The 26,873-nt window shown below is 43.3% G+C and overlaps 1 protein-coding gene across 3 annotated transcripts in view; it reads right to left on the bottom strand.

Annotated features, from left to right (window-relative positions):
• CNKSR3 (CNKSR family member 3) overlaps positions 1–26,873 on the bottom strand; it is a 112,640-nt gene that overhangs the window by 73,767 nt on the left and 12,000 nt on the right. The window contains exon 1 of one of the 3 annotated variants that reach the window (XM_050786792.1): positions 1,414–2,462. The exons of the other annotated variants lie outside the window; for them this stretch is intronic. The gene's annotated coding sequence lies outside the window, so the exon portion shown is untranslated. Of the gene's footprint in view, positions 1–1,413; positions 2,463–26,873 lie in introns of those variants that run through there. 3 annotated transcript variants of the gene reach the window in all.

Raw genomic sequence — 26,873 nt, 5'->3', positions numbered from 1 at the left:
AAAAATTTGCAAATAAAAGGTGCTGGAAAAATGACAGCTACAGAGAGAATCTTCCCTTGACCTCATCAGACAGACTGGACAGCAAGGTGCTGGCACCATCAGTGACAGAGTAGTTCCCTGTCATGTTTGTGTCTCTTACAATGTAACCTCTTACTATCCCAGGTGCATCACTTTGAGAGACCCTGCTATAACGCTTCAGGAAATACCGGTCCTGAAAGAGAAGGCCAGTTCCATAGTGGTCATCATACTGGGGGTTTTGATGGACAGTTTTCTACATAGCCCATTACACTTGGCTGAGGGTGTCACTACTTCATGGTAACAAACCTTGTTCAGCAAATTTCCAATAAGTCTGCCCATTCTCTAGCTGCAAGCACCTGGCTTTTCAAGTTTCAACAAAAACAACTTTCAGAGCAAATACACGTAATACAAATTAAAATAAAAAGCACCTGCCCTGGGCAGGCAAGCCCAGGCAATGCTATCTATAATGTGACAAAGTGCCTGGATGGGCTTTACTGACAGAACTGGCCCCAAGTATAATTAAAAAAAAAAAACAGTGCACCGGTTGTGCTTAAATACAATTCAGCCTCCCTCACCCAGTCCAACACACGTACTATTTATAGTGAGATAAAAGCAGCCAGTGACAGCATATTTGGGTGCCTCCAGATTTTAAGAATAATTATCATCTGTCATCATCCAAGCTTAATAAAATACTAAATAGTATATTACATTAAAAGAAAAGGAGTGATGATTAAATCTGAAGGTATTCCACTGTCTCTGTACCTGGGTACTCCTCCTGGGCCCTCAGATCTCTGCTCACACGTCCTTTTCACTGGGAATACTTCCCTGGCCCTCAACTCTAAATCCCCCTTATTTCATATCTCGGGATACCTTTCATTTCCCTTCCTAGCACATCTCGCTATGTAGTTTATGGATGGCTGGTGTCTGTCTCCCAACAACAAAGCCCCATGTAAACAAAAACCAGGACTGTTTTGGTCTCCATCATGCCGCCAACAGCTACAACAGTTCTTGGGACAGAGGAGATAACTCAAGAATTATTTGCTGAATGGATGAGCTCAGAGGATGTCAAAATTGTATGAATGTTGTAAGGTCTGGCCATGCTTAGAACTACCACTAAGAGTATATCTCAAAAAGGCAAACAAACAAACAAAAAACAAAGCAAAACAACAACAACAACAAAAAAAAAACCATACAGGGCAGGACTCTACAACTTTCTAGAGTTCCTGCGAACTGACTACAACCCAGGCTATCCCATAAGATAGGAACCTCCCTTTCTTCTAAGTGAGGTATTGAGTCTATCAATGAGCTTTTATGGAGGGCCCGTTTGTCAGTGGAGGGAAGTTGGTGATGAGGGAAGGAAGAAGACAAACAAACTAAAATGGACTCAGTGCTTACCATGATACACATATTCCTCCTTCAGTCCCCAAAGAACCCTTCGTGATCACCATGATACATCTTGGGCTTGTAAAATGTAGTAACTTGCTCAAAGTCACACAGCTAATCTATGGTCAAACAGGAACAAGTATCAATTCGTTATAAGCCGAAGACGTTACACAAGTGCCAGAGGGCACATACACCTTGAAAGGGGCCAGAAAGAATGGACAAAGTTAGATGATAGAGCCAATGGGGTGGGGGGGGGGATGTTATTGTTAGTTTACCATTTTCTATGCGTTAAGTATAGGACTAAAGCATTGACTCACAAAATTTTATGTATTCATCATATGAGCTCCAGGAGGTGGGCACAATGATTTATCGCCATTTTTTTAGGGTGAAACTGTAGCTTAAGAGAGAAACCTGGACAAGGTAATTGATGGTTGGAAAGTGGCTGAAATCTGAAGCCCAAGCTGTCTGAGTTCACATTCAGAGCACTGACCCCTGCCTCCACCTCCTGCCACGATGCTGGGGGAGAGTGACATAAACGAGGCACAGAACAGGGAATGAGGGCGTTCCGTAGCGCATGCATTTAGGGAGTGTCTACTCTACATCCAGATGGCACAGGGTAACGAGTATAGGTGAACGACAGAGCCCTGCTCTTCTAGAGCGTCTAGAAGACAGTGAAGTCAGAGTGGATCTGAAGTATAGGGTCTGAAGTCGGGTTGCCTGGATTCAAACACTGACTAGCTGTGCAACTTAGACAATCACGTAATATTCCCAGGCCTCAGTTCCCTCCACCTTTTTTTTTTTGAGACAGAGTCTCAGTCTGTTGCCCACACTGCCAGACTGGAGTGCAGTGGCATGATCTCGGCTCACTGCAACCTCCGACTTCCAGATTCAAGCGATTCTTCTGCTTCAGCCTCCCGAGTAGCTGGGATTACAGGCACACGCCACCGCATCCAGCTAATTTTTGTATTATTTTTAGTAGAGATGGGGTTTCACCATATTGGCCAGGATGGTCTCAATCTCCTGACCTCGTGATCTGCCCGCCTTGGCCTCCCAAAGTGCTGGGATTACAGGTGTGAGCCACTGGGAATGGCAATAGCCATCATACCTACCTCATGAGGTTATTAAAAAAAAAAAAAAATGGGCTAGCTGGGCGCAGTGGCTCACGCCTGCAATCCCAGCACTTCGAGAGGCCGAGGCGAGCGGATCACGAGGTCAGGAGATGGAGACCATCCTGGCTAACACGGTGAAACCCTGTCTCTACTAAAAATACAAAAAATTAGCCAGGTGTGGTGGCAGGTGCCCATAGTCCCAGCTACTCAGGAGGCTGAAGCAGGAGAATCACTTGAGCCCAGGAGGCAGAGGTTGCAGTGAGTCGAGATCGTGCCACTACACTCCAGCCTGGGTGACAAAGCAAGACTCCATCTCAAAAAATAAAAGGGGGGCCAATATAAAGTCCTTAAAGCATACCTGGCGCACATCAATATTAGCTATTATTGTTCTTGGAACTAATAGAAAACAAGGTTAGATGGGAAAAATATGGCCAAAGCAAAGGACCGTGGAAGGATTGAGTTCAGCAGGGTCTGAAGAATGTGCAAGATGGACGGGGGCTTGCTAAAGTCAGAGATGCCCTCGGGAAAGCAGTGGGGCCATCCGGATGTGGAGTGATGTGCACCCAGCACAGCTACAGACTATAGTGTCACAGGAGAAAGAAATGGACAGGATGAGATGATGGACTGCGACATCACGTGAGAGGCAAAAACTAGCCAAAGAGGGTGCCAAGGGTTTGGACCAGGTTCAAACTCTATACCAGACAGAAAACATGGCACAAAAGAGAGAGGAGACGTGTGGGAAGAAGATGCGGTCATGCCTTTCCTCCTGTGCTTGCTGACTTGACAGTGGCTGTGAGTGAGTCAGAAAGTGGGCAGAGACTGTGGGTCTCAGGAGGCTCCAGACCAGGGCCCTGTGGAAGGGCTGGCCCAAGGAAACTACCATTTACTGAACATATACTATGTTTACATTGTTCATGGTTAAATCTAAGTCTTGTTTTTTCCTTCTGAAAAGAGTCTACAAGATCACTCCTGATCGCCCTTGTACACATGAGGAAGTTGATGGAGAGGGACTGGGGACATTGCTGAGGATGACACAGCTAAAAAGTGGTAGAACTGGTCTTGAGGTCCAGGCCTATCCGATTCCAGAACCCATTGTCTTCCCACTGCCAGGCTCAGCCAGAGAAGCCAGGAGGTAGAACAAGCTCTGCTGAGAAGCCAGCGCCTCAGAGTTACAACACACACCTGGCCCTTCTCCACCTCGCCCCTCTTGGCCACCATCTCTCCCCTTGGCCGCCCTTCCCTCCCCTTCTCCAACCCAGCACTGTGCTCATTAGACAGGACCCAGCATTAATCCACCCTCATCCATGAAGTTTTCACGCCCCCTCCCCAGGGGAAATGGTCACCTCCTCCATCTGCTGCAGCCCTTGCTGTCCTTCCCACCCACCTGGCATGTGTAGACAAGCTTCAACTCAGGTGTGGTGTTCTGGCCACCTTATGCCACCCGCTGACAGACGGGGCTGATTCTGCTATTGTGCACTTCCCGGGGCCTCTTGCTCCCTCTCAGTTCCATCAAGTCCCCTTGAAAGCTGCACTCTCAGTCAAATGCCAGCCTTCTGGGGAGAGGAGGACTCCCCAGCCCTAGGCCTTCCTGGGGCTGAGCTACCCTGATGCACCTCTGACAAATTCCAAGTACTGTGGCTAGCTCTGCTCCACTACATCCTCCTCCAAACTAGAATTTAAGTTTCTAGAAAGAAATCACTTCCCTGTGCTGTTTGTAGTGCCTTACACGTGGCAGACGATCAATAAATAACCACCATTGTCAAAGCTGATGAAAAAAAACCTTTAGTACAGTAACACCTCACCTCACACACGTTGGAACCAAAAGGCAAGCCAGGGGGCCTCTAGGCAAACAGTGTAAGAAGGCTTGGAGGTGTTGCTTTTACCCTGCAAACCCAGCAGTGATGCCAGTTAAAGTAATAATATAATTATTTTTTCAGATATGGATGGTTCAGTGTTAGAAAGACTTGAAAAACAAAATGAGGCCTCTTTCTTTGAAATGTTAAAGATGTGATAAAACCTATGCGGTAAAGTACACTGGCTTGACTTAAGGCCTTCCAAGACAGACCTTCACCCAAGGCCCGTTTGTTCTCATTTTAGAAAGCAGAAAAGTTCTTTTGTTTCCCAGCCTTCAAGAGAGACAAGCTGAGTAAATCCACAAGAGTAGCCAGTGTGTATGCTGCTTGGAGCACTGGTTACCTAAAAGCCAAGGACAGTAACCGAGAAAACAGGGCATGCTGGGGTCACTCGGCAAAATAGTCACACAAGTATCGGTAGGCCCTATCATTATAGTAACCACACACTTCACTGATTCTGAATAATTCATTCTTTCATAAGCAAGGAATCATTAACTTATGTTGAATGCACTCTGTAAGCCCCCAAAAATAAAAATTTATTTTAGAAAGATTTCCATCCAAAACTACAGGGAAAAATTAAATATACCCAGGTCTTAAAAATATCCAGGTTTAAAGACCTTAAACCAGGTCTTAAGGATCAGTTATCAGGAAAATTCCTATATATGAAACAGTTCATTCCCTCATGGGTCCAGCAAACAGGATGAGACCTCATACCATTTCTCTCAGAAGAACTGCAGAATGCCTACTTTCTTATCTTTTTTTAACTTTGCAAATAGCCCAACTATGAAGTGCACATGGCTATGGGGTCAGGCTGTCCTGAAGCCAATTTAAGAACCTAATAAAACCTATTTTTACATAAAGAACCAACTTTATTTCAAAGCATTAAAAAAAAAGACAATTCCTTCGGATTTTTCAATCACTGAACTATCAAAAATGATTGTAACATTATAACATCATGACTTTTATTGGAATCCCTGGGCAGCTATCAGCTTTGCAGAGTGAAAAAAAAAAAAAAATTCTGAGCTTCTTTATAATTTTTATTTTTATTATTTATTTATTTATTTATTTTTGAGATGGAGTCACCCAGGCTGGAGTGCAGTAGCACAATCTCGGCTCACTGCAACCTCTGCCTCCCGTGTTCAAGCAATTCTCCTGTCTCAGCCTCCTGAGTAGCTAGGACTACAGGCGCACACCACCAAGCCCAACTTTTTTTTTTTTTTTTTTCTGTATTTTTAGTAAAGACAGGGTTTCACCATATTGGTCAGGCTGGTCTCGAACTCCTGACCTCAGGTGATCCACCTGCCTCAGCCTCCCAAAGTGCTGGGATTACAGAAGTGAGCCATGGCACCCAGCTGCTTCTCTGTAATTTTTAGTAGTTTCAGAATGTCACTGATGGAATGACATTGATACTAGCTATTGGTAATTAACTAGGCCAGCGAAGCTTGGGCCCACCCAAGGTAGCCTGAAGAGCGTGACCACTAACGGACTCCCTTCCCCTCAATGTGCATGGAGGTGCTCCCTAAATACTTGTCTTCAGCTTTCCTGCCATCCACACTGCTCTTCAAACACCCAAATGCACTCAGGTGACTCCCGATTTAGACCTTCAGTGATCCTCCCATCATTCACTACGAAGATGAGTCCAAACCCCTAACATCACTCACCGTGAGGCACCAGGAGAGCCGTCACAGAAGAACGTCCCTGCTCTGCTGGGGCTTTCGTCCTTACGATGAAGACAGGCAGCGAACACCAAACCCAGAACAGAGCAGGCAGTAAGTGCTAGGAAGAAGGCTAAGGCAGGCACAGGGGCTAGAGAATGGCACTCATCCAAGAAGGCCTCTCAAGAAAGGTGAGTATAGCCTGAAAGAAATGACATGACCACATGACAAGCAAAGGCCTCCCAAAGCTGGCCCGAGGCCTGCTGGCCAAGCTCCTACTCTGCCCGTCCTCCTCTTGCAACCTGCACTCCAGCCTCAGAAGCTGGGATTCCTTCTCCCAACGCACCTCACTGCTTCACACTCCATGCGTTTGCATTTGCTCTTCTTCTGCCTACAACATCACCCACACACCTATCTGGTCTGGCCAACTCCTCCTGATTCTCCAAGGCTCCCCAGAAGCTTCTCCTCCTTTTTGAGGCCTTCTCTGGACACCAACCACATACCAGCTTCCTCACCAGCAAGATCCATCACTTCTCCCTTCTGCCCCTCTGGCCCGCACCGTGTTTATTCATGTGTCTGACGCCTGAGCAAAGTGAAGCTCCTAAAGGTCCCGGAGCTGTGACACTCATCTCCATAGCTGCAGCTCCTGGTCCTTCAAGACAGCCGTCCCCGAGGGCCTCCGTTAATAAAGGAATAAAACGCACATCCTCCTTTTACAATGCCATCTTTGAAAAGGTCTGCCCATGGAGAAAGCACAAACAAATGCCTTTTTATTTGAAACTCCCTTTGTAAAAATCGCTCTCCTTTTTCCCTGAAACCTGCATGTTGTAAAAGTCTTTTGGGTTCTTCCCCCTATAAAACTATCTTGACACCTAGCCATGTATCACGGCGCATGAAGCAGCTATAAACATCGCAGTTGGAAAAACATTATGCTGTGAAGGAAGAAACTCTATCTGCCAAGACACCGAAAGGCTTGCTACAGATATCATGAGAATGTCATGCTGGACACAATGAAAGCAGCTTGGACACTCCTTTATAGCCTGTGATCATTTTCACAAACATTTCCTAAATCCTACATAGTAAAACTTTCTTTCCAAGGAGGACAAATTGTTTAAAAAGGGGGAGGAACATACTCTTTTCTGGTTTTGCTTTTGTGTAGTTAAACTCTGAGCTTTAAAAACACAGCCTACACCTCCCCATCCTTAAGACACCCAAAGAGAAAGTCAGTTGGAGGAAAAAGGGAAAAAAGGCAGTGGCCAGGACGCAAGACATACAGCTCCCAATAAAGGAGATGAATTCAGAGAGAAAAAAAATTCTTCTTTCAGTGCAGATTCCACTATTGTTACTTTAGTTTCCATTCTGTTTTCAATGTGGGGCAAATAAGAGTTGTAGAAGTGAGAGCCTCCCATGTGGGTGGAAGGGAGCTGGATTCAGAATCAGGTTGTAACTGCAGAAACACCAGCCAGATCTCAGAAAGACCAGCCCAAGCCATGCTGACAGCTGGCCCTCCTCAAGCCTAAACTAGAGCTCCAAAACTGAAGACCCCCTAAAAATAACAAAGAAAGAGAATTCAGCTGCTCCGTCCGAACTCGAGCACAAAAGGAAGAGGGGGGAGAAATCATTTCCATATTTCACATAAACTTAGATCTCACTGCGACAGTTAGGAATGCATGAGTCAACCAAGGACTGACAATAATTACTGCACACATCAAGCCCCCCGCCACAATTCAAGACGAGAATGTGCAACACCGAACGAAAACTATGGACGTCTCTATTGGGAAATGTTTGTGCTTACATATTTCAAAATGGCTTCGTAAAAAAAATAAAGTGTCCTTTTACGTGAGCTTTTAACTTTTTCGTTGTTGTTCTTCCAGAGAAAGCACCTGGAAGAGACTTTAAAATGTAAAACTTGTCCCAAAGTCATGTGAGATTTTATTCTTGCAACTTACTGTAACTGTACATGAGTGTTTTCTCCCAGCCCCCAGATTCCCTCACACGGTGGTTAAGATTCGTTCTGCCCTTGAACAGACTGGGGGTTTAACTGTACTGCAGTGGTTATTGTGAGGGAGGAAAAGAGGCAAATAAATCACAGAACGGCTGTAATTCTAGAAGAATAATTTTGGGGGAAGTAAACTTTCTCGTTGTTGGCTGTCAGGAACGGAAAGTTATCTATGGTGTACAGTGTTGAGAATCAGGCACCAGATGTCTGGTGCTGGGGTCGTCTCATTTCATGAAAAGGAATGTTTTGTTTAAAAATGTCTAAACAAGAAGTACCATTTCCCGAGCCTTTCTGTATTCCACAACATGAGCTGGGCACTCTCTCCTGGTGTTTCGTTCAGGCTCATAACAACCATGTGATATATTATCATGCCTATCCTACAGATGTGAAAGCAAGCTCCGAAGGGCTAAATGCTCAAGGTCGTACTATCACTGAGTGCTAGAGTGGGGATTCAACACGGGTTATTTCACTCTGCCCCAGTCTGGCTCTGCTTTCTCCCTACAGCAGGTGGGGCACCTGTTCTGGCGTGTGACTTCCCCAGGCAGGTAACGCCTGTGAGCGCAGCAGAGTCTCATGAACAGGACGGAGACAGGGAAACAAAGCTGGCTCCCTGGCTCATTCTCCACGCGATTAAATTAGTCAATGCTTACTACATGGATGAATGCAGAATTTAAATCTAGTGTCTGAAGAGCCTTTGTTAACCAACGTGTGAGCATGTCCCTGGGTGCCCACTGTCAAAGTGGCACTACTGAACTATAAACATCAATTTTACATCCAACAGAAGATATACCATGTTCCTGACCTCCTTATGATCCCATAAAGCCCAGTTTCTTTGAAACCTAGATTAAAACAGTTCACTGAGCATGTGCCACCATGTCTCGCAATTACGATTTCTTTTAAAGCCAGGCGTGATCCCATATCTTTCAGAAATTTATTTAATAGCAGTCTTATGCTTATTTGATAGCAGTCTTATGCTTATTTGATAGCAGTCAGTTCTAATTTATTTGATAGCAGTCTTATGCTTATTTTTTATTTATTTATGCTTATTTGATATTTATTTTATTTGATAGCAGTCTTATGCTTATTTGATTTTTTTGCTTATGTATTTATTTCCTTATTTATCTATGCTTGTTTGATATTTATTTTATTTGATAGCAGTCTTATGCTTATTTGATATTTATTTATTTTGCTTACGTATTTATTTGCTTATTTATTTATGCTTGATATTTATTTTATTTATAGCAGTCTTATGCTTATTTGATAGCAGTCAGTTCTAATACAGTTTCTAAGTCACTGAGCATGAAATCATGTCCATCTCTCCTCAAGAAGTTCCCTCTTTTAGGTAGCAACTGGCAGTGTGAAATATCAGAGACCTGATGCCTTCAAGAGTAGATGAGGAAAATAGGGACATGCTGCCCTGTCTCCCTGAGAATGACATCATCTTTTTATGCTGTATGATTCTATGCATGTCTGTGTTTTGTTATTTTTAAAGGAGACCTGATGACCAGGTTCTGGTCACCTTCAGAGCACTGAAGAAAATGACTGACAGCAGGTGGCTGTCACATTGTCAGGCCAAGAAGGCGGCTTCCTCTTTTTCTAAATAACATGAGCCAAGGTAATAATGACAGCATTCCAAGAGCATCTTCTACTCCCAGAACAACTGCCACTGCACTTCAGGGAGTAACTGAAACACCAAGTCCCGTCAGTGGGTTTGCTGGGGTGGCCAGCTCTAATGCACAGTACAGTTCTACCAATCTGTCATCAAGTACTTTCCAATGATGTCATCAGCCCATGAATGTAACAGAACAATGATCTGCCCCACGACCCCTTCCAAAAGATTCCCCCTTATTAATTCTGTGTCCTCCTTCTCGGCACTAAAATCCAAAGAAGTTACCTTGTCATTTGGGTCAACCTTACCAACTTCTCTCAAATAGGCTTTGTCAAATTATGAAACAAGCTTTGGAGAAAGATACAAGTCCCACATTCTCCCTGTGCCTAAGAGATCTCACAGATTGTTTATCAGGCCACCTCCCACTTTAATATAATCCTGGCCTTAAAAAGAAGACTAAATGTTTGTTTTAAGCAGAACTGGTGCCACAGTAATAAACTTTCAGGGCAGGAGATCAGTTCTCCCTTGTTAGACTGACCGAAGATATTTTGCCAGGTGCAAGCCAGCCTGCCACAAACCATCCTAAATCCACCGTCCAGTCCCAATGTGGGTGGGCCATGACACCTTTCTGTTCCTAAGAGGCACTTAGATTTTTAGATTAATTTTTAGATTAATAAAGTTAATTAAGTTTGACTGCATAAGCACTACTTCTAAAAATTTGAGGTTTATCTAAGTATAGTGATTCAGATAAATCATTAAGACAGTATTAAATGTAAAAAGAAACAGATTCCAACTGTGCAGAAATCCATTTATAAAAAGACAATGATTATGTGTAAATAAGAATAAACATGTACGAAAATGTCTAGGAAGGGTTCCAGAAGGTGCTGACCTCCAGCTATGGGAAAGGAGAAGGATATAGCAGAAAGGGGACTATCTTTTCCAACCCATCTAGAGTTCTGTTGTTTAAATTTTTTTTTACAAGAAGCATTTCTGTATTATTTGACAAATAAAAATAAAATCTACAGGCAACGGAAAGACAATGGGGGGAAGGATGAATATATGAAAGTAAATCACATTCCACAGCTCCTGAATGTTTAATCAGAGACGATTTTCCACTAATATTCCTGTGATGACCACATTGCTCCATGAGGATGCATTTCTGCCTGCCACGTTAGAAGCAGCTGTTTCCTATCATTCATTATCTGTTTCCTCCAAGGCCATGAAAACTGAAAGGCAGTTCTGTCTGGTTCCAGAAGCTGAACATGCAAAGCTGCATCCACACCTTTACCCCAATGGCATCTTGGACGAAGGACAGGAAGTCTCCAAACAGAGCCTGCTGTCTTTCTGTTTCTGAGTCTAACCAAAGCGTTCTCCCTAACCCTTCCTCCTGATCACACCTAGGCCACTGAGCCTCTAGGTATCCAACAATCCACACTAGTCACAGCCTGTTCATCGTCACATCAGCCATCATATGCAGACATTTAGCGTTCTTCAACCTATAAGAAAACAGAAGATCACTGATGCGCTCTCGGCAGCCTCTTTCCATTCTGAATCAGGCTGGAGAAGAGGAACGGTGGGAGTACACCTAGTGATTTCTGCAACTTGCCAGTGATTCTGCAACTCGCCACGCACGACCAACTTCACTGCCCAGCACTACCAATGGGCAGAATCCTCCTAGTTTTCTAAATCACTTCACCTAGCTGTCCCCTACCCTCACCCCTCATCTGGCTGGCATTTATCCTCTAAAACCATCCTCAAGCAACTGTCTTTAAAAAAAAAGAAAAAAAAAAAGCTTTACTGCTTTTTGTGGAGCATGGCCAACTCCTAGGCAGGACAGAGTCAGCCTTATTATTTTTTATTTTTAAAATACTTTATTGCTCCTTGTGGAACAAACAACTAACTCTCTCTCTCTCTCTCTCTGTCATTCATTTGTGCTCCTCTGAACAGCTCCTAGAGCTGTAAGTACATCTGAATGCATCAGATCATATTGTGTAATAAATAGTGCTGGCATTTCTCCTGCTAGACGGAATGTCCTCACCAGTGGATCCTCGAAACCCAACACTGAGTCTAGTCTAGTCCATCACACAGAAGGTTCATAAGGCTTCTTGATTGGGAGTGTATTACAGAACAGGAAAAATGCTAGGATGTGCCACATTATTGCTGGTGGATGGGACCTACAAAGCCATAGGTTTTATGGGATTTGGGGAAAGGGGGCCAATTAGGGCAAGGTGGGAAAATAGTATAATCACAAACCTTCTGAACTGGGGGTCTAGAGAATTTGGTTCTGGTCTAGGTCCTGCCACTTAAATCTCTGTGCCACAATGTCATTTACGACAAAATAATTTATTCACACAAAAGAAGATGTATTTGGACTGAATGATTGAAGGTCATTATCAACCCTCAAAATTAGAGTTAATGATGGAAGAAAAAACATGGAATCCATAGTGCTGAAACCACAGTCCTAGGAAAAATGCGTGCTCTTGTTATATAACCAACCGAAGTCAAGAAACATCTCAATATGCCTAATACACAGGCTGTCGTCTGGTTCATCGATGTGAACAGGATTTGTATCTGAGCACTGCCTCATACCCAGTATTTGTTCACTATAAGGATACTCCTGGCCAGGCGCGGTAGCTCACACCTGTAATCCCAGCATTTTGGGAGGCTGAGGCAGGTGGATCACGAGGTCAGGAGTTCCAGACCAGCCTGATCAACATGGTGAAACCCCATCTCTACTAAATACAAAAATTAGTGGAGCGTGGTGGTGTGTGCCTGTAATCTCAGCTACTTAGGAGGCTGAGGCAGGAGAATTGCTGCAACCCGGGAGGTGGAGGTTGCAGTGAACCGAGATCGTACCATTGCACTCCAGCCTGGGCAACAGAGTAAGACTCCGTCTTAAAAAAAAAAAAAAAGATACTCCTTGTCTCCATCATCTCAAACCTAAACATGATTATCCCCTCCCTCCTCCCCGAAAGAAAATGAATAAATGCTTGAAAATAAAAATCAAATGTTGCCATCTGGATGGAGGCAAAGCTTCTTTGAAAGTTTAACCAGCACAGGAACACTGACAGCCCACGCTGGATCTTTAAGGCTTGAAAGCTTGAATAGCCACACAGGTCTGGTAGCTGCTACTGACCTCCCTGTCTCAGGCCTTTGGAGAGGTGGTTTTTAGCTTGATTCATCATCACTGCTTTCTCGGACAGCAAGCCTGCCAATTCCACTGAAGGCAGAGTTGCCAATTAGCTTGGATTTTAACTTCTCTATATGCGAATTTTTGGTGAATTTTTTCAACTTTTAAGTTCAATGTACAAGTTTGAAAACTGACAGCATCTAAAATATGCTGTACATGAATCCATCAATTACGAATCATCTCCCTACACAGAGTTCCAAACCTACAATGTTTGAGAGGAGGAGGATTGGTCTAGGTATCTTACAAATATCTTTTGAAAAGTGCTACTCAACACACAAAAATTAGACAAATATTAACTTGGAAACGGATCCAAAAGAAATTATATGTGTTTCTAAAGGGTTGGAAAGGGGCTTCTTTGGCGCATACAGATTTTTCCAGTTTTAAAAGAACTTTTCTACATTAATCACTTACTAAAGCTCTGTTCCGGAAACAGGCACACACTGAATAAAATATAGAAACAGTTTTTTCCCCTGGCTCAAAGATGCCTTACAAAAAGTCTCCTTCATCTATAAAAAGGCAAATCAGGTCAACTTTCAAGTTTTTTATTTAACACCCTGCATTTCCCAAAATGCATCAGGTATGATGAGTCCTGCTCACCATAAGCCCAAATCTCCACTTAACACTAACAGCGTGATTCACGTCGCTCCAGGTTACTATCTGCAAGGCGCCTGTTTGACACAGTGGGTGTCATTATTTCTCCTCGTCGCACAGGCAATCTAAAAGTCCCTTGAGAAGTGTGAGACCTTCTGTGATTTGGAAACGGAGGAAGCAACTCTGGTGACTAAGGAACAGGGGTAATCACCCTTCTGATGGTTGCTTCTGTAAGATCTGCTCCTGTAAGTTACTCCCACAGCGCTGATAGGGGCAGATCTTTCGAAATAACCTCTTGGCTCCCAAGAAGAACTGGGCTGGTTTCCTTAATTGGGCTTGGCATGACGGGACACCTTCCATCTGGGGTTGTTTTGCCAGGACAATAACTCAGTGGCATACACACTACATCGTGGACACACCCATGTATTACTGTCACACCCACCAGTTATCAAAAGCAGCAGTAAAGCAGGAAATGTAGTAAGTGTTGGGCATTAACTGTGATAAAACAATAGATATGGACTTCAAGGGCGTGCCTTTGTGGATGCCTCCCCTCTGCCACGTAATGCCTACTCTACATGTCAATATCACCAGCCCTCAGGTCTTTATGCTAGTGGAAGAACTGAGGAAAGACATTTAAGAACTCATTTACCATCACCCCTCCACAGCACGACATTTTAAAAGGTATAACTGTCCTCTCTTTTCTCTCTCTTTTTTTTAGATGGAGTCTCACTCCATCTCCCAGGCTCCTGGAGTACAGTGGTAAGATCTTGGCTCATGGCAGCCTCCGCCTCCTGGGTTCCAGTGATTTCTCCTGCCTCGGCCTCCTGGGTAGCTGGGATTACAGGCACAGGCCACCATGCCCAGCTAATTTTTATTTTATTTTATTTTATTTCATTCTATTTTATTTTATTTTATTTTATTTTTTGAGATGGAGTCTTGCACTGTCACCTAGGCTGGAATGCAATGGCACGATCTTGGTTCACCGCAATCTCCCCCTCCCAGGTTCCAGCGATTCTCCTGCCTCAGCCTCCCGAGTAGCTGAGATTACAGGTGCCTACCACCACACCCAGCTAATCTTTTGTATTTTTAGTAGAGACGGGGTTTCACTATGTTGGCCAGACTGGTCTCGAACTCCTGACCTCAGGTGATCTGCTTGCCTCAGCCTCCCAAAGTGCTAGGATTACAGACGTGAGCCACTATACCTGGCCATCTTTTTAAAATATTTTCTAATGAAAATTTTTTACTTTTTTAAGTTAAAATAGAGACAGGGATCCCACTTTCTTGCTCAGGTTGGTCTCGAACTCATGGGCTCAAACAGTCTTCCTGCCTCAGCCTCCCAAAGTGTTGGGATTACAGGCGTGAGCCACTGTGCCCAGCCTTCTCTTTTTTGGGGGGGTGGGGGCCATTTCAAATAATTCTCCTGCCTCAGCCTCCTGAGTAGCTGGGACTACAGGCGCGTGCCACTACACCCAGCTAATTTTTGTATTTTTAGTTTCAACACCATTTCATATTAACACACTGCATAAAGGATGTGGGATCTAGTTTTCTCTTTACCATTCCTCTCACCGATGGGCAATTTACTATTTACAATTTATCCTTGTTTGATTTGAGATTGAAACTACCCTGTTGGAAGATGTGAATTTTTTTTCCAGGATATGCCTGGAAAAAGTAGCACCCAGTGCTTTATTAAGCACTTCAAATATGGCTGATATTATGATAAATGCTTCACTCACATTATCTCATTTAGCCCTGAAAACAAACCCTGAAAGTTTAGTAACAGCATGATTCCAAGTTTAAAGATGAGTTAGATGACTAAACAACGTACATAAATTGGCCAACATCAGGCAACCATGACAGGCAGTAAAGGATCCAAACTTGGGCAGCTCCTGAAGAGCCCTGGTTCTCCAGTACTGAGTCGCCTGCAGCAGCCACAATGTTTCAGAATGAGGAACGGCCCACCCACAAACACACGGATTTATCCAGCCCCAACAGAGACAGGAAGAGACCATGAATGAATGGATACATGAATACATTTTCTCTCCAGGCAAAATCCCTAAAAGTAAAACAATTATTCTCTATTGCAGGCAATTAACTACAGGCATGGGCTCCCACCTTCACCCAAAACAGACGCGCTGAAGCCAGAGCCATGGTTTTTATAGGCTGATTCCAACTTTGTTGGACAAAGAGACTTTAGGGGTTTACCTTCTTCCCTATCAAATATTTACCAAAGACATTTATTAGGAGGGCCTTAATTTGAATAAACAGATGCCATCCTTGACCATCTCAAGGACAAAGTTAACACTACTATCATTTGGCTTTGAGATGAAAATAATCATTTTTAAAAGAGAAAAAGAATGCTAACTACATGAAACAAAAAACAAACCAAACAACTCTAATCTAAACATCTTATCAACAGTATGCCACTTTCACTACAACTTTAGATCTGTAAAGCGCAAACAAAACCAGCAATAACAACGATAAGATCTAAACTATGCAATCTGTTTTCATAAGAAAAGTAAGGTAGTCTTAAAATGTTTTTAGAATGTTATAGTTACATAATTACCACCAAAGACGATAATTACCAACCTTAACCCACAAAATTGGTGTGAGATCTTTTGAGGACAATTAAGTCATTATAACACATTGATTCCACATCATTTACCACTCCCAGGAAATCTACCACAGCTCCATTTAACAAGGCAGATTCTTCTTAGATTTCTTCCTGAATTCCTAAGGTTGCTTATGGACATTTGTACTTTTTTATTTCTTTGTTATTAGTTACTCTTAGGAAATATTCCTTTTCTCCTTAATTCATTAGACCATGATTTTAGGAGACGGGATTTCTACAGCATGACTGGAACATTACATATCAAGTTAAAAGTTCATTTTAAAATATGAAAATATGAAAAAGATACTAATACACATGCTATCTTAAGGAAATATTTTTTCAATATTCATTCTAGGGATGGATCTTTTTAAAAGATGAAAGAGGAGAAACAAGAACACCCTCAGGATGTGAAAACAAGGCCACTGATACCAAAAAAAGAGTTACAAAACAGAATTTCAAATTGCTAAAATATACAGATGAGGATGCTAAATTCAAAGTTAAAATAACAGCTATCTATGTCCTCCAAGAGATCATATATTCAGAAATCATGACTGGGGTCGGGGGTGACAGGAGCAGAAAAATTGGGACTGTTTTTTAAAAAGGTAACTATTAAAAACTTAAAATGTACCTTGTGAAATTACTTTCAAATCACATTCCACTGAATTCTAACTTTGGACTGTTGAAAATGGAAGCTTTCCCAGAACTGAGTGTGCGTTTAACCCCGGGAATGATGCGACAACCCCGACCACGTGAACAATCTGGAAAACAACACAAAGGGGAGGGCGAGCGGCTGCACCCTTCAGAGGTGGGGTCTTGTGGGTTTGGGGTTTATCGTCATTCTGCCTAATCAATTCCCATTCATTTCAAGCATAACCTGTGTGTTCCTACAGGGTTCAGGAACTCAGAAATAAATACCCACATGGCTGCTTCTGGATCTGGTACAACAAATATATGATTCCCCTGGGCTTGTGTCTGAGATGCTCACTCAGTATTTTCAAGATTTCAGTGTAAAATCACCCTATTGCTGCTGGGCACAATGACTCACGCCTGTAATTCCAGCACTTTGGGAGGCTAAGGTGGGCAGATCACTTGAGGTCAGGAGTTCAAGAATAGTCTGGGTAACATGGTGAAATCCCATCTTGACTAAAAATACAAAAATTAGCCTGGCGTGGTGGCGCACGCCTGTAGTCCCAGCTACTTGGGAGGCTGAGGCACAAGAATCGCTTGAACCTGGGAGGTGGAGGTTGCAGTAAGCCGAGATCCCACCACCGCACTCCCCCTGGGTGACCGAGCGAGCGAGAGTCCATCAAAAAAAAAGTCACCAAAAAAAAAAAAAAAAGTCACTCTATTGTATATTAGCATATGTGTATAAATACTAATAAATACTAGGTATAGTGAAATGGGAGGGAGGTGGGCAGTGTTGTGTTGGAAATACTGGACTATGTTGTTTATCTTAAGTGTACCCTTCTTTGGGGGCATGGGATGGGGGAATCCTAACCCTTAGATGATTGTTATTTCTGACCACTTCCAGAGAAAAAATACCAACCAATGCTATGCTTTGGCTTCTCCCACTAGAGTGAAGTCTCTGAACATATAAAGATTAAATTACATCCTGAGCTAGAAACAATTACTAACCGTTCATCAGCAATGGGCAGCAGATCACAGGTGATAACACAGAAAACACCCACAGCCCAAGGTGTGACCTCCAGAGAACACTTCCATCCAAACTTCCGGGCTCCTCCGCCCTCCCCGCCCCAGTCTCCCTCCTCTCCATTCATCACGGCTCCCCTTTCCTCTCCCACTCCCTGTCAGCTCAAACTCCCATCCCTTTTTTTCAGCTTAGGTCAATGTGTTAGTAGTCTTCTTTCTTTAATGAAGAGTTTTTAATGTTTTCTTATGCTTAAAGTCAGCTCAGTTTTACATTTCACAGATCAAAGGAAATAAACACCCAGTCAGTCAAGTTCCTTTTTGCACAGAGCCTTTAAGTGCCTTTTCCTTCGGAGATCCAGGAGCTTCCCCTACAGTAGGGTGACTGGGCCACTCCAGGTCTAAAACCCATTTAGTGCTACATCCCATTAAAGAGAGGACAGTGCCTGCCTGATAGAATTCTGAATCAAATAATGAGCCCTAAAAAATAAATACACATATATGCATATTTATATGTATATATCTAAGTATATGCTTACATGCATATATATCATTGTATTTATATATTATGCACGTATTATGATATATACATATTGTATATGTGTATTGTGTGTGTATATATGTGTACAATCTATTTACTATGTATAATGTATCTATTATATGTGTGCACACACAATATATACATACTAATACACAGTTCCTCTACAAAGGAAGGCCACGAAAAGATCTTCATTCATTCCTTGCATCCCACCTGCTTGGAGGCTTACAGAGGGGCTTGGTGATCTAACACACGACTCCCGACTCTCCAGCCTCATCTAGTTCCATTCACCTCACAACAGATCCAGCACATCGGCTTCTTTCAGTGGCTGACAAATGTCAAAATGCCATGCTGTTTCTTGCCTCCCAGTTTTCTGCCAAGAACATTCTCCTGCCCTAGACCTAGCTACCTCTTGCTCATCCCACAGGTCTCTATTTATTTTATTTTTATCTTTTTTGAGACGGAGTTTCGCTCTGTTGCCCAGGCTGGAGCACAGTGGCATGATCTTGGCTCACTGCAACCTCCGCCTCCCAGGTTCAAGCAATTCTCCTGCCTCAGCCTCCCAAGTAGCTGGGATTACAAGCGCCTGCCACCATGCCTGGCTAATTTTGTATTTTTAGTAGAGGTGAGGTTTCTCCATGTTGGTCAGGCTGGTCTTGAACTCCTGACCTCAGGTGATCCGCCCACCTTGGCCTCCCAAAGTGTTGGGATTACAGGCATGAGCCACCGCACCCGGCCCAGGTCTCAATTTAAATGTCCCTTCCTCCAGGAAGCCTTCTCTTGCAGCGCCCATTCATATATGCGTGAGATTCTCCTCCTCTGCACTTCTATGATGCCCTGTAGCCTAAATGCCTGTTGATTTGTCTGTATGCCACTTAACTGAAGGCACCAAACAAAGAGGGCCCGTGTCTTATTCATTGCACCTAGAAAAGAACTTGACAAACGGTAGGTACTCAATAAACAGTTGGTAAATTCTATTTCAAGTTGACTGGTTTCTCTCCAGTCCCACCAGTTTTCCTGCTAACAAATGCCTTCCACCTAGAGTCTGTACCAAACATGACATATGTATGATTTCATGGTATTCTGAATGTTTCAGATAAATCTTGAAAGGTATAAAGGTAAATCATTAGTAACAAGGAATTCTTCCAAGGTTTTGGATCTGTCCATAAATCTTTTCTACTTACATGGGTAAGGTATAGACTAACATCAAACTCAGAGAGAGAGCTATTTACTCATTTCCTGCTCTTCATTTCCAAAATGATGTGAAAAAAAAAATGAAGAGATAATTTCTGCTGAATAACTCTTCTCTGTAGAAGCCACCAGTACATAGTCATTCACTAAATGAATGGCATTGTTAGTATTAAAATAAGGGATTGTATAATCTACAGTGTCCTGTTACCCAGTTCAGGGAGGGCATAACAGGTCCCCATTTATCAGGTATCTAGTTACCAAACAGTTGATTACAGATTTTAAAGGAATTAAAAGGCATTTAGCACAAATGTCATCCTGAGAATACAAAGAGCTATGTGCATTCAGGGAGCTGTTTCACGAGCAGATGGTTTCTTAGGACATCAATTCCTCTCCTCCTGTTTGTTCTTGAATTTACTCATCAGCTGTGTGTCCCTGTCCCACCAACCCACCAAAACCACCCTGTCAAGTTCACCAACCTGCACACAGCTAACTAGATCCAATAGTCAATTCTCAGTCATCCTCCCACTGACCTCACAGCAGTATTTGCCCCAGTTGATCACTACCTCTTTCTGGGAACACCTCCTTCGCTTGCCTCTGGCCATCACCCTCTCCTAGTTCTCTTCCTACTTAACTGGCAGCAACTTCACTGCAATCCTTGCTGGTTGCTCAGCTCCCACATTTCTAAAGGCTGCGATGCCCTAGATTCCTTTCCTTGTCTCCCTACTCTCACTCACTTGGTGCGGTCATCCAGTCTGAAAGATTTAATACCATCTGCACCCCAATGGCCAGCAAATTTGTCTCTAGTATCAACCTTTCTGGTTAATCCCAACACATATATCCCACCGTCTCCCTCACTTGGTGGGTGAATGGGCACTGCAAAATTAAAAGCCAGATCTTCCCAGCACTTTGCGAGGCTGAGGCAGGCAGATCACTTGATGAGCTCAGGAGTTTGGGACCAGCATGCCAACATGGTGAAACCCCATCTCTACTAAAAATACAAAAATTAGCCTAGCATGATGGCGCATGCCTGTAATCCCAGCTACTAGGGTAGCTGAGGCAGGAGAATCTCTTGAACCCAGGAGACGGAGACTGCAGTGATCAGGGATTGTGCCACTGCACTCCAGCCTGGGTGACAGAGTGGGACTGTCCCAAAACAAACAAACAACAACAAAAAAACGACAACATATCTTTCCTTAACCTGCTTCTCCCACCTCTCAGGAGATGGCAACTCTATCCTTCCAATTCCTCAAACACTTCAAGGGTAACCTCTTACACTAAATTCAATCTCCCAGTAAATCCTACTGGCCTTTCAGAATACCGGGAACCTGGCCACCTCTCAATCTCTTTCATGTGACTATTGCCATGGCATCTGAACTGGTTCCCTGATCCCACCCTTGCACAGCCACCGTTATCATTTTTAAATGTAAATCTGATAACACTTCTTGGCTCAAAGTCCCCCAATAGCTCCCCAAACACTGACTGTAAGCCAAAGTACTGATCAGGTCTCTAGGGCTCCACACTCTCGGCTTCCCCCTGGTCACGATGCCTCAGGAACACTGGCTGTCTCAGGACACATGCACTCGCTGTTCCCTTTGTCAAGAACATTCTTCCCCCATTAGCCACATTGCTCTGTAAAATCTTTCCCTCGTCACCCTAGTTAAAACTGCATCCCCACTCCTCCAAATCCACCTGTGGCCCTTCCCAATGGCAACTATCACATCCACGTGCTATGAATTTTACAATCATCCTTCTACCCTACCAGAATATCAGCTCCGAGAAGATAGGAACTGCTGTCTCTTTCATTCATTGCCACATTCTTAGCTCTCAGACAGTGCATGGCACACAGCAGGCACTCAATAGATGTGTTTAATGAATGCACAGTGAATAGCAACCTTCTCTAGCCTTAGTGGAAGTGCCAATTAACTGAGCACTTTAGTTAACAGGCAATGAGTGAGGGGAGTTGGAGTTGGCCTGTATTCATCCATTCTCACATGGTTATAAAAAACTACCTGAGACTGGGTAATTTATACAGAAAGGTTTAGTTGACTCATAGTTCTGCACGCTGTACAGGAGGCATGGCTGGGAGGCCTCAGAAACTGACAATCATGTCAGAAGGCGAAGAGGAGGCAGGCACACATGGCAGCAATGGGGAGACAGCACCAAGGGGAAAGTGTTACACTCTGTCAATCAGATCTCGTGAGAACTCACTCACTATCATGAGAACACCTGGGGGATATGTGCCCCCATGATCCAATCACCTCCCACCAGGTCCCTCCTCCAACACTAAGGATCACAGCTCAAGATGAGATTGGAGTGGGGACACAGAGCCAAACCATATCACAGCCCCTAATGTGTTCCAGTGACACTGAACTCCACTGAAAGCTTCACTTTCAGAGCTAGCTAGGATTAATAAGAAATCATTTCATAATATCAGGTAAATTAGTATATCAGTCCGTTCTCACACAGCTATGACAACATACTTGAGACTGGGTAATTTATAAAGGAAAGAGGTTTAATTGATTTGCAGTTCCACATGGCTGGGGAGGCCTCAAGAAACTTACAATCATGGCGGAAGGGGAAGCAAACACGTCCTTCTTCACATTATGTCAGGAAGGAGAAGAATAAGAGGCAAGTGAAGCAGGAAGCCCCTTATAAAACCATCAGATCTCATGAGAACTCACTATCACGAGAATAGCATGGGGGAAACCGCCCCCATGATTCAATAACCTCCCGCTAGGTCCCTCCCATGACACGTGGGGATTATGGGAGCTACAATTCAAGATGAGATTTGGTTGGGGACACAGCCAAACCCTATCAATGGGGTTTGTTTTAATTTTAAAATCAGACAAGAGAAATTAGCAAGTTTTAATAGAACTGTCAAGGAAACAGAACATGGGGGAAGAGAAATATAAGAAAAATAATTTATAAGAAAAATAATCTATCATTTTGTAGCTAATCCGATTAAGTAAAGGATTTATTAACCTAACCTGAGAGAAGGCATAGAAGAAATCACCTCTACTTCTAAAGGCTTATTGGGCCAATGATGAATAAGAAAACAGGCCACCCTTCCACCCTCTTCCTTCAGCACCAAACCTTGAAGAGCCCTACACACCCCTGATCCTCCCGTCAGTATTCCATTCACCCTCTTGCCTTGGCAATCCTAAGGAGGCACAAATCCCAGGGAAGTGGCTCACCCATCCAAACAGCAACTGCAGCCAGTTATGTTAGCCAGAACTGCTTATCTCACCAAGCACTGGACGAGACTTCAGGGATTATGCCAAGATGCATTTTGCATTGATCAGCACTGATTTTAGATCTCCATTGACATGCTGTCCTGTAGGTCTCTAATCCTCTGATTTTATTTTGTAGTCTATGACTTAGGATGCACTGTACAGAAATAATTCTGGATGTCATATTCATGTATATTGCATCATTTCACACTCAAGCTTGAGGACTTGAATTTCAACTAACACTGCCCTATTCTAACACATTTCATGTGCCAGGCTGCATGATACTTGCACCTCATTAAAACATGACACAATTAGAATGCTGTAGTAAGAGAGGGCACTGCATTTTCTTAAACGTTTGAATCATGGAAGTATCCTTGTTGCTATCAAGGAAGATGTATCATCTACAAACTAGAGCTTTTGATTGGTATCATCTACAAACTAGAACAGAGTCTTGCTTTCGAGAGTTGGTATCTGTATCTGTAAAGCTCCGCCTTGTCATTCTCCTGCCTCAGCCTCACTCTTAGCCAAATCTCCTGACCTCACATAGCAAAGTGCTGGGATTACAGGCTTGAGCCACCTTCCCATTGGTATCTGTAAATTCTAAACCCCATAGCAGTTCCTTCCCAGAATTCAACCCATTTTTTTTTTTTTTAAGAGATAGCTTTTGGGCTTTTCTGTCGCCCAAGCTATAGTACAGTGATATGATCATAGCTCACTGTATCCTCGAACTCCTAGGCTCAAACAATCCTCCTGCCTCTACCTCTCAAGTAGCTGGGACTATAGGTGTGCACAACCACACCCACTCATCTTTCAATTTTTTTTTTTTTTTTTTTGTAGAGACAGAGTCTCACTATGTTGTCCAGGCTGGTTTTAAACTCCTGACCTCAAGCTAGCCTCCTGCCTCAGCCTCTCAAAGTGCTGGGATTACAGGCCTGAGCCACTGTGCCCAGCCTCAACGCATTTCTAATGATATATGGCCACACTAAGTCACTGAGGTACAAAACCTTGAGTTACAGTTCTCCCTCTCACCACTCCCACATGCATTCAGACCCTGCCAGGGCACACAGAGGACTCCTATGCGGCGCCTCTCTCTGCATCCTTTCCCACCTTTCAGTTCTGAGGCCTCTGCTTGAGTTCAGGCCCTTTCAACTCTCACCAGGAGACAGGTCCAACAGCCACCTCCTCAACCCTCCCCATTGCCACGGCTCTGTCATCAAGACACCACCTTTCAAAGCTCTGTATTATATCCCTATTATCTAGTGAATTCAGAACAAACTCGCTAACAGTCAGTGTCTCACAAAGTGTGATTCACAGATCACCCCAAAAGACTTACCTGGCCACCTGTTAGACGTGCAGCCCTCACTATCCATGACGTTACCAGAATTTCTGGGAGTTAAAGCCAAGAACTGTTTCATCCTGACTAGTGACTCTGATGTCCACTAACAGCTAAGTACCAACACCCTAAATCTTGCATTCAAAAGACATGGCTAGACATATCCGGCTATGATGGACTAACATCTATCAAGCCAACCCCGACAAAACTAAAAAAGAAATAAAGACGAGCTGGCTGTTTGAAGGTAACAGAGAACAGCTAAGGCAGCCAGGACTTGAGGGGTCACAACCCTGGAAAGACATGAAAGTGAATCCAACCTTCTCTCCCACACTTCCCTTTAAGGCTTTTCTGGTTCCACAGCAGCCTGGAGGAGAGGCCAGGCAGGAAGCAGCCAGGGCTCTGAGTACAGGAGAAGCACCATCTGATTGCTTTAATAGGAGCAAACAAGAGAATAAAACCATCTTTCATTCTGTCCTCTATAGATAACCAATGTGGGCATTTTGATGTATTTCCTTCTAGTCTTTTTTAAACGTACAGTCACATAATCTCAGAATTTTAACACATGAGAGCATTAGAACCTAAAAACATTAAGTGACTACCCAAAGGTCAAATAGTCCCCATTAAATATATTTTAAAATCCACCTTGTCCCATTTACAAGAGCCCAATCATATATCAAAAAGAGAAAAGAAGTAGATACACTATTCCCTAGAATTTTTGAGTGGTAAGATTACAGGTTAAAATTAAGTAGATCGATTTGATTCATAATGCTAATGATGTAAATGTTTTTCCCTCGTCCTCAAAACCTTTTACTAGGCCAAACTTACATTGGTACCTCCTAAGTGCCTCTAGGGGAGAGGTCAGGCTCTGGAATCAAATGCCTCTTGATTCAAACCCTATTTGCTACCTACGCAAGCTCAGACACATCAGGGTTTGGTTTCCTTCACTCTAAGATGAAGATGATAAAAGCACCCGATATCAAATAAGCATTGTGAAGGCGAAATGAGATAATGCATGAGAAGCCTTAGCAAGAGCCTGGCCGTTAAAGCATCGTGATAAAGGCCAGGCGCTGTGGCTCACTCCTGCAATCCCAGCACTTTGGGAGGCTGAGGCAGGAGGATCGTGTTGAGCTCAGGAATTTGAAACCAGCCTGGGAAATATAATGAGACCTCGTTTCTAATAAAGTTCAAAAAAAATTAGCTAGGTGTGGTGATGCATGCTTGTGGTTCCTGCTACTTAGGAGGCTGAGGCAGGAGGATCTCTTGAACCCTGGAGGTCAAAGCTGTAGTGAGCCCTGATTGTGCCAGTGTACTCCAGCCTGGGTGACAGAGGAAGACCCTGTCTCGAAAGCAAAACAGACAGAGAGAGAGAAATGCTATACATCTCAGCTGCTCACTGCTGCCTCCCTACTAAATTGCCAGCTTCCTGGACACGGATTTCATTTACACCTACTCACCTGCCTGTCCCTAGCATAAAGCAGAGTAATTGGTACAAAAAAGGAAATCTGTACTTTTTTTGGTTTTAGCTTTTAGAAAGGGAGTTAATGGTTGAAAAACCTAATGAAGGTTTATCAAAATGTTGTCCACAATAAATACGTATGGTATGTTTATCTGTATATGTGTGTATATAGACTTATGTATCTATATAGTCTGTATACTTACAATGCAAACTGAAAGGCTACAATATTCTCTACTGTTTAAGAAGTTTTGTAAATTGTGTTTTGGGGTGAGTACTATTCTGGATTAAGAAGTGAAGCTGGTATGTTTCTTGTTTGTTTCATTTCCCCATGCAGAGCACCTTGAAGATGGAAAGAAACTTGAGTCAACAGATAACTTACTAATTTACACAGGACCCCACTAACCGGCATGGAGATCGGGGGGCACACTTCCTATTTTAGGTGATATGTGAAAACTTTCTGTGCAAACACAAACAGCTCCTGTCAGAGGCCAATATTATACGGCCACTATGGGGAGGTAAACTCAACCAAGAGAAGCCAAATTCCTGTGTTTACCCTGAAGAGTAACTATTAAGTGGCTTGCTGAGTACATCAGGACATGAGTGTTTCTGGCTAAATAATACCTGCATGGAATTACACATTGCAATTTTAGGAATAACGGAATTAGGTAAATAGGAAAAACAAATTACACATTAAAAAAGGTTTACTAAATAGCTGATGAATTACCATGTAGCCAATTTTATTCACATCTTACAGGTACGTTTCTCACTGGACAATTAACACCTGACCACTGCTGTCCACAGAGGAAATTGCAAACTGGCAGATACGTTTTGTTTGGTCTGTGTCAAAATAAAAGCTATAGACAATTTTGTGAACACTGGGAAATGTCACATAGAAACCCAGATTCACAGCTTCATTTGACAAGAACAAAAAAATGACAAAAATCAGAAGCTCTGGAAACTTTATATCCACAATCAGCAGAAACCAGACAACACATGGCTTTGGGTTTGCCGCAGTCTCCACCACTCCCTACTGTCACATGCCCCCAGACTGCAACTTCTGACATTGCCTCCTAGCCCCTGTAGGCATCCGTGTTTGCAATTCCTGTTACAAGTCTCAGGGCCATTCCCGGTCTTTGGTGTTCACTTCTGTAGTGTCTTTTTTATTCTGGATTCTCATGGGTTTTGCCAAAACTACAGGTTCAAATTCCATCTGCACTGATTCAACGTTCACAACGTCTACCTACTAAGACAAAAGAGCTTTTCGCTTTGAAATGCAACGTGTTTGTGACTCAGTATTTCTCTTTTCTGATTTTTCTTTCCCTCACTTCTCATCTCCATGCTTTGTTCAAAGCCAAATCCTGAGTGCTAAGTGAGGAAGCACAACTATCTTCTTGCAATGGAGTTGGCAGGGGTGGGTGTTACATTCTGCTCCCCTATTCGAGTCAGGTCTGGAAATTCCACAT

Source organism: Macaca thibetana, chromosome 4 (genome assembly GCF_024542745.1).
Source record: "Macaca thibetana thibetana isolate TM-01 chromosome 4, ASM2454274v1, whole genome shotgun sequence".
In the NCBI taxonomy this organism is placed as follows: domain Eukaryota; kingdom Metazoa; phylum Chordata; class Mammalia; order Primates; family Cercopithecidae; genus Macaca; species Macaca thibetana.
This window is presented reverse-complemented; position numbering and strand designations above follow the sequence as displayed.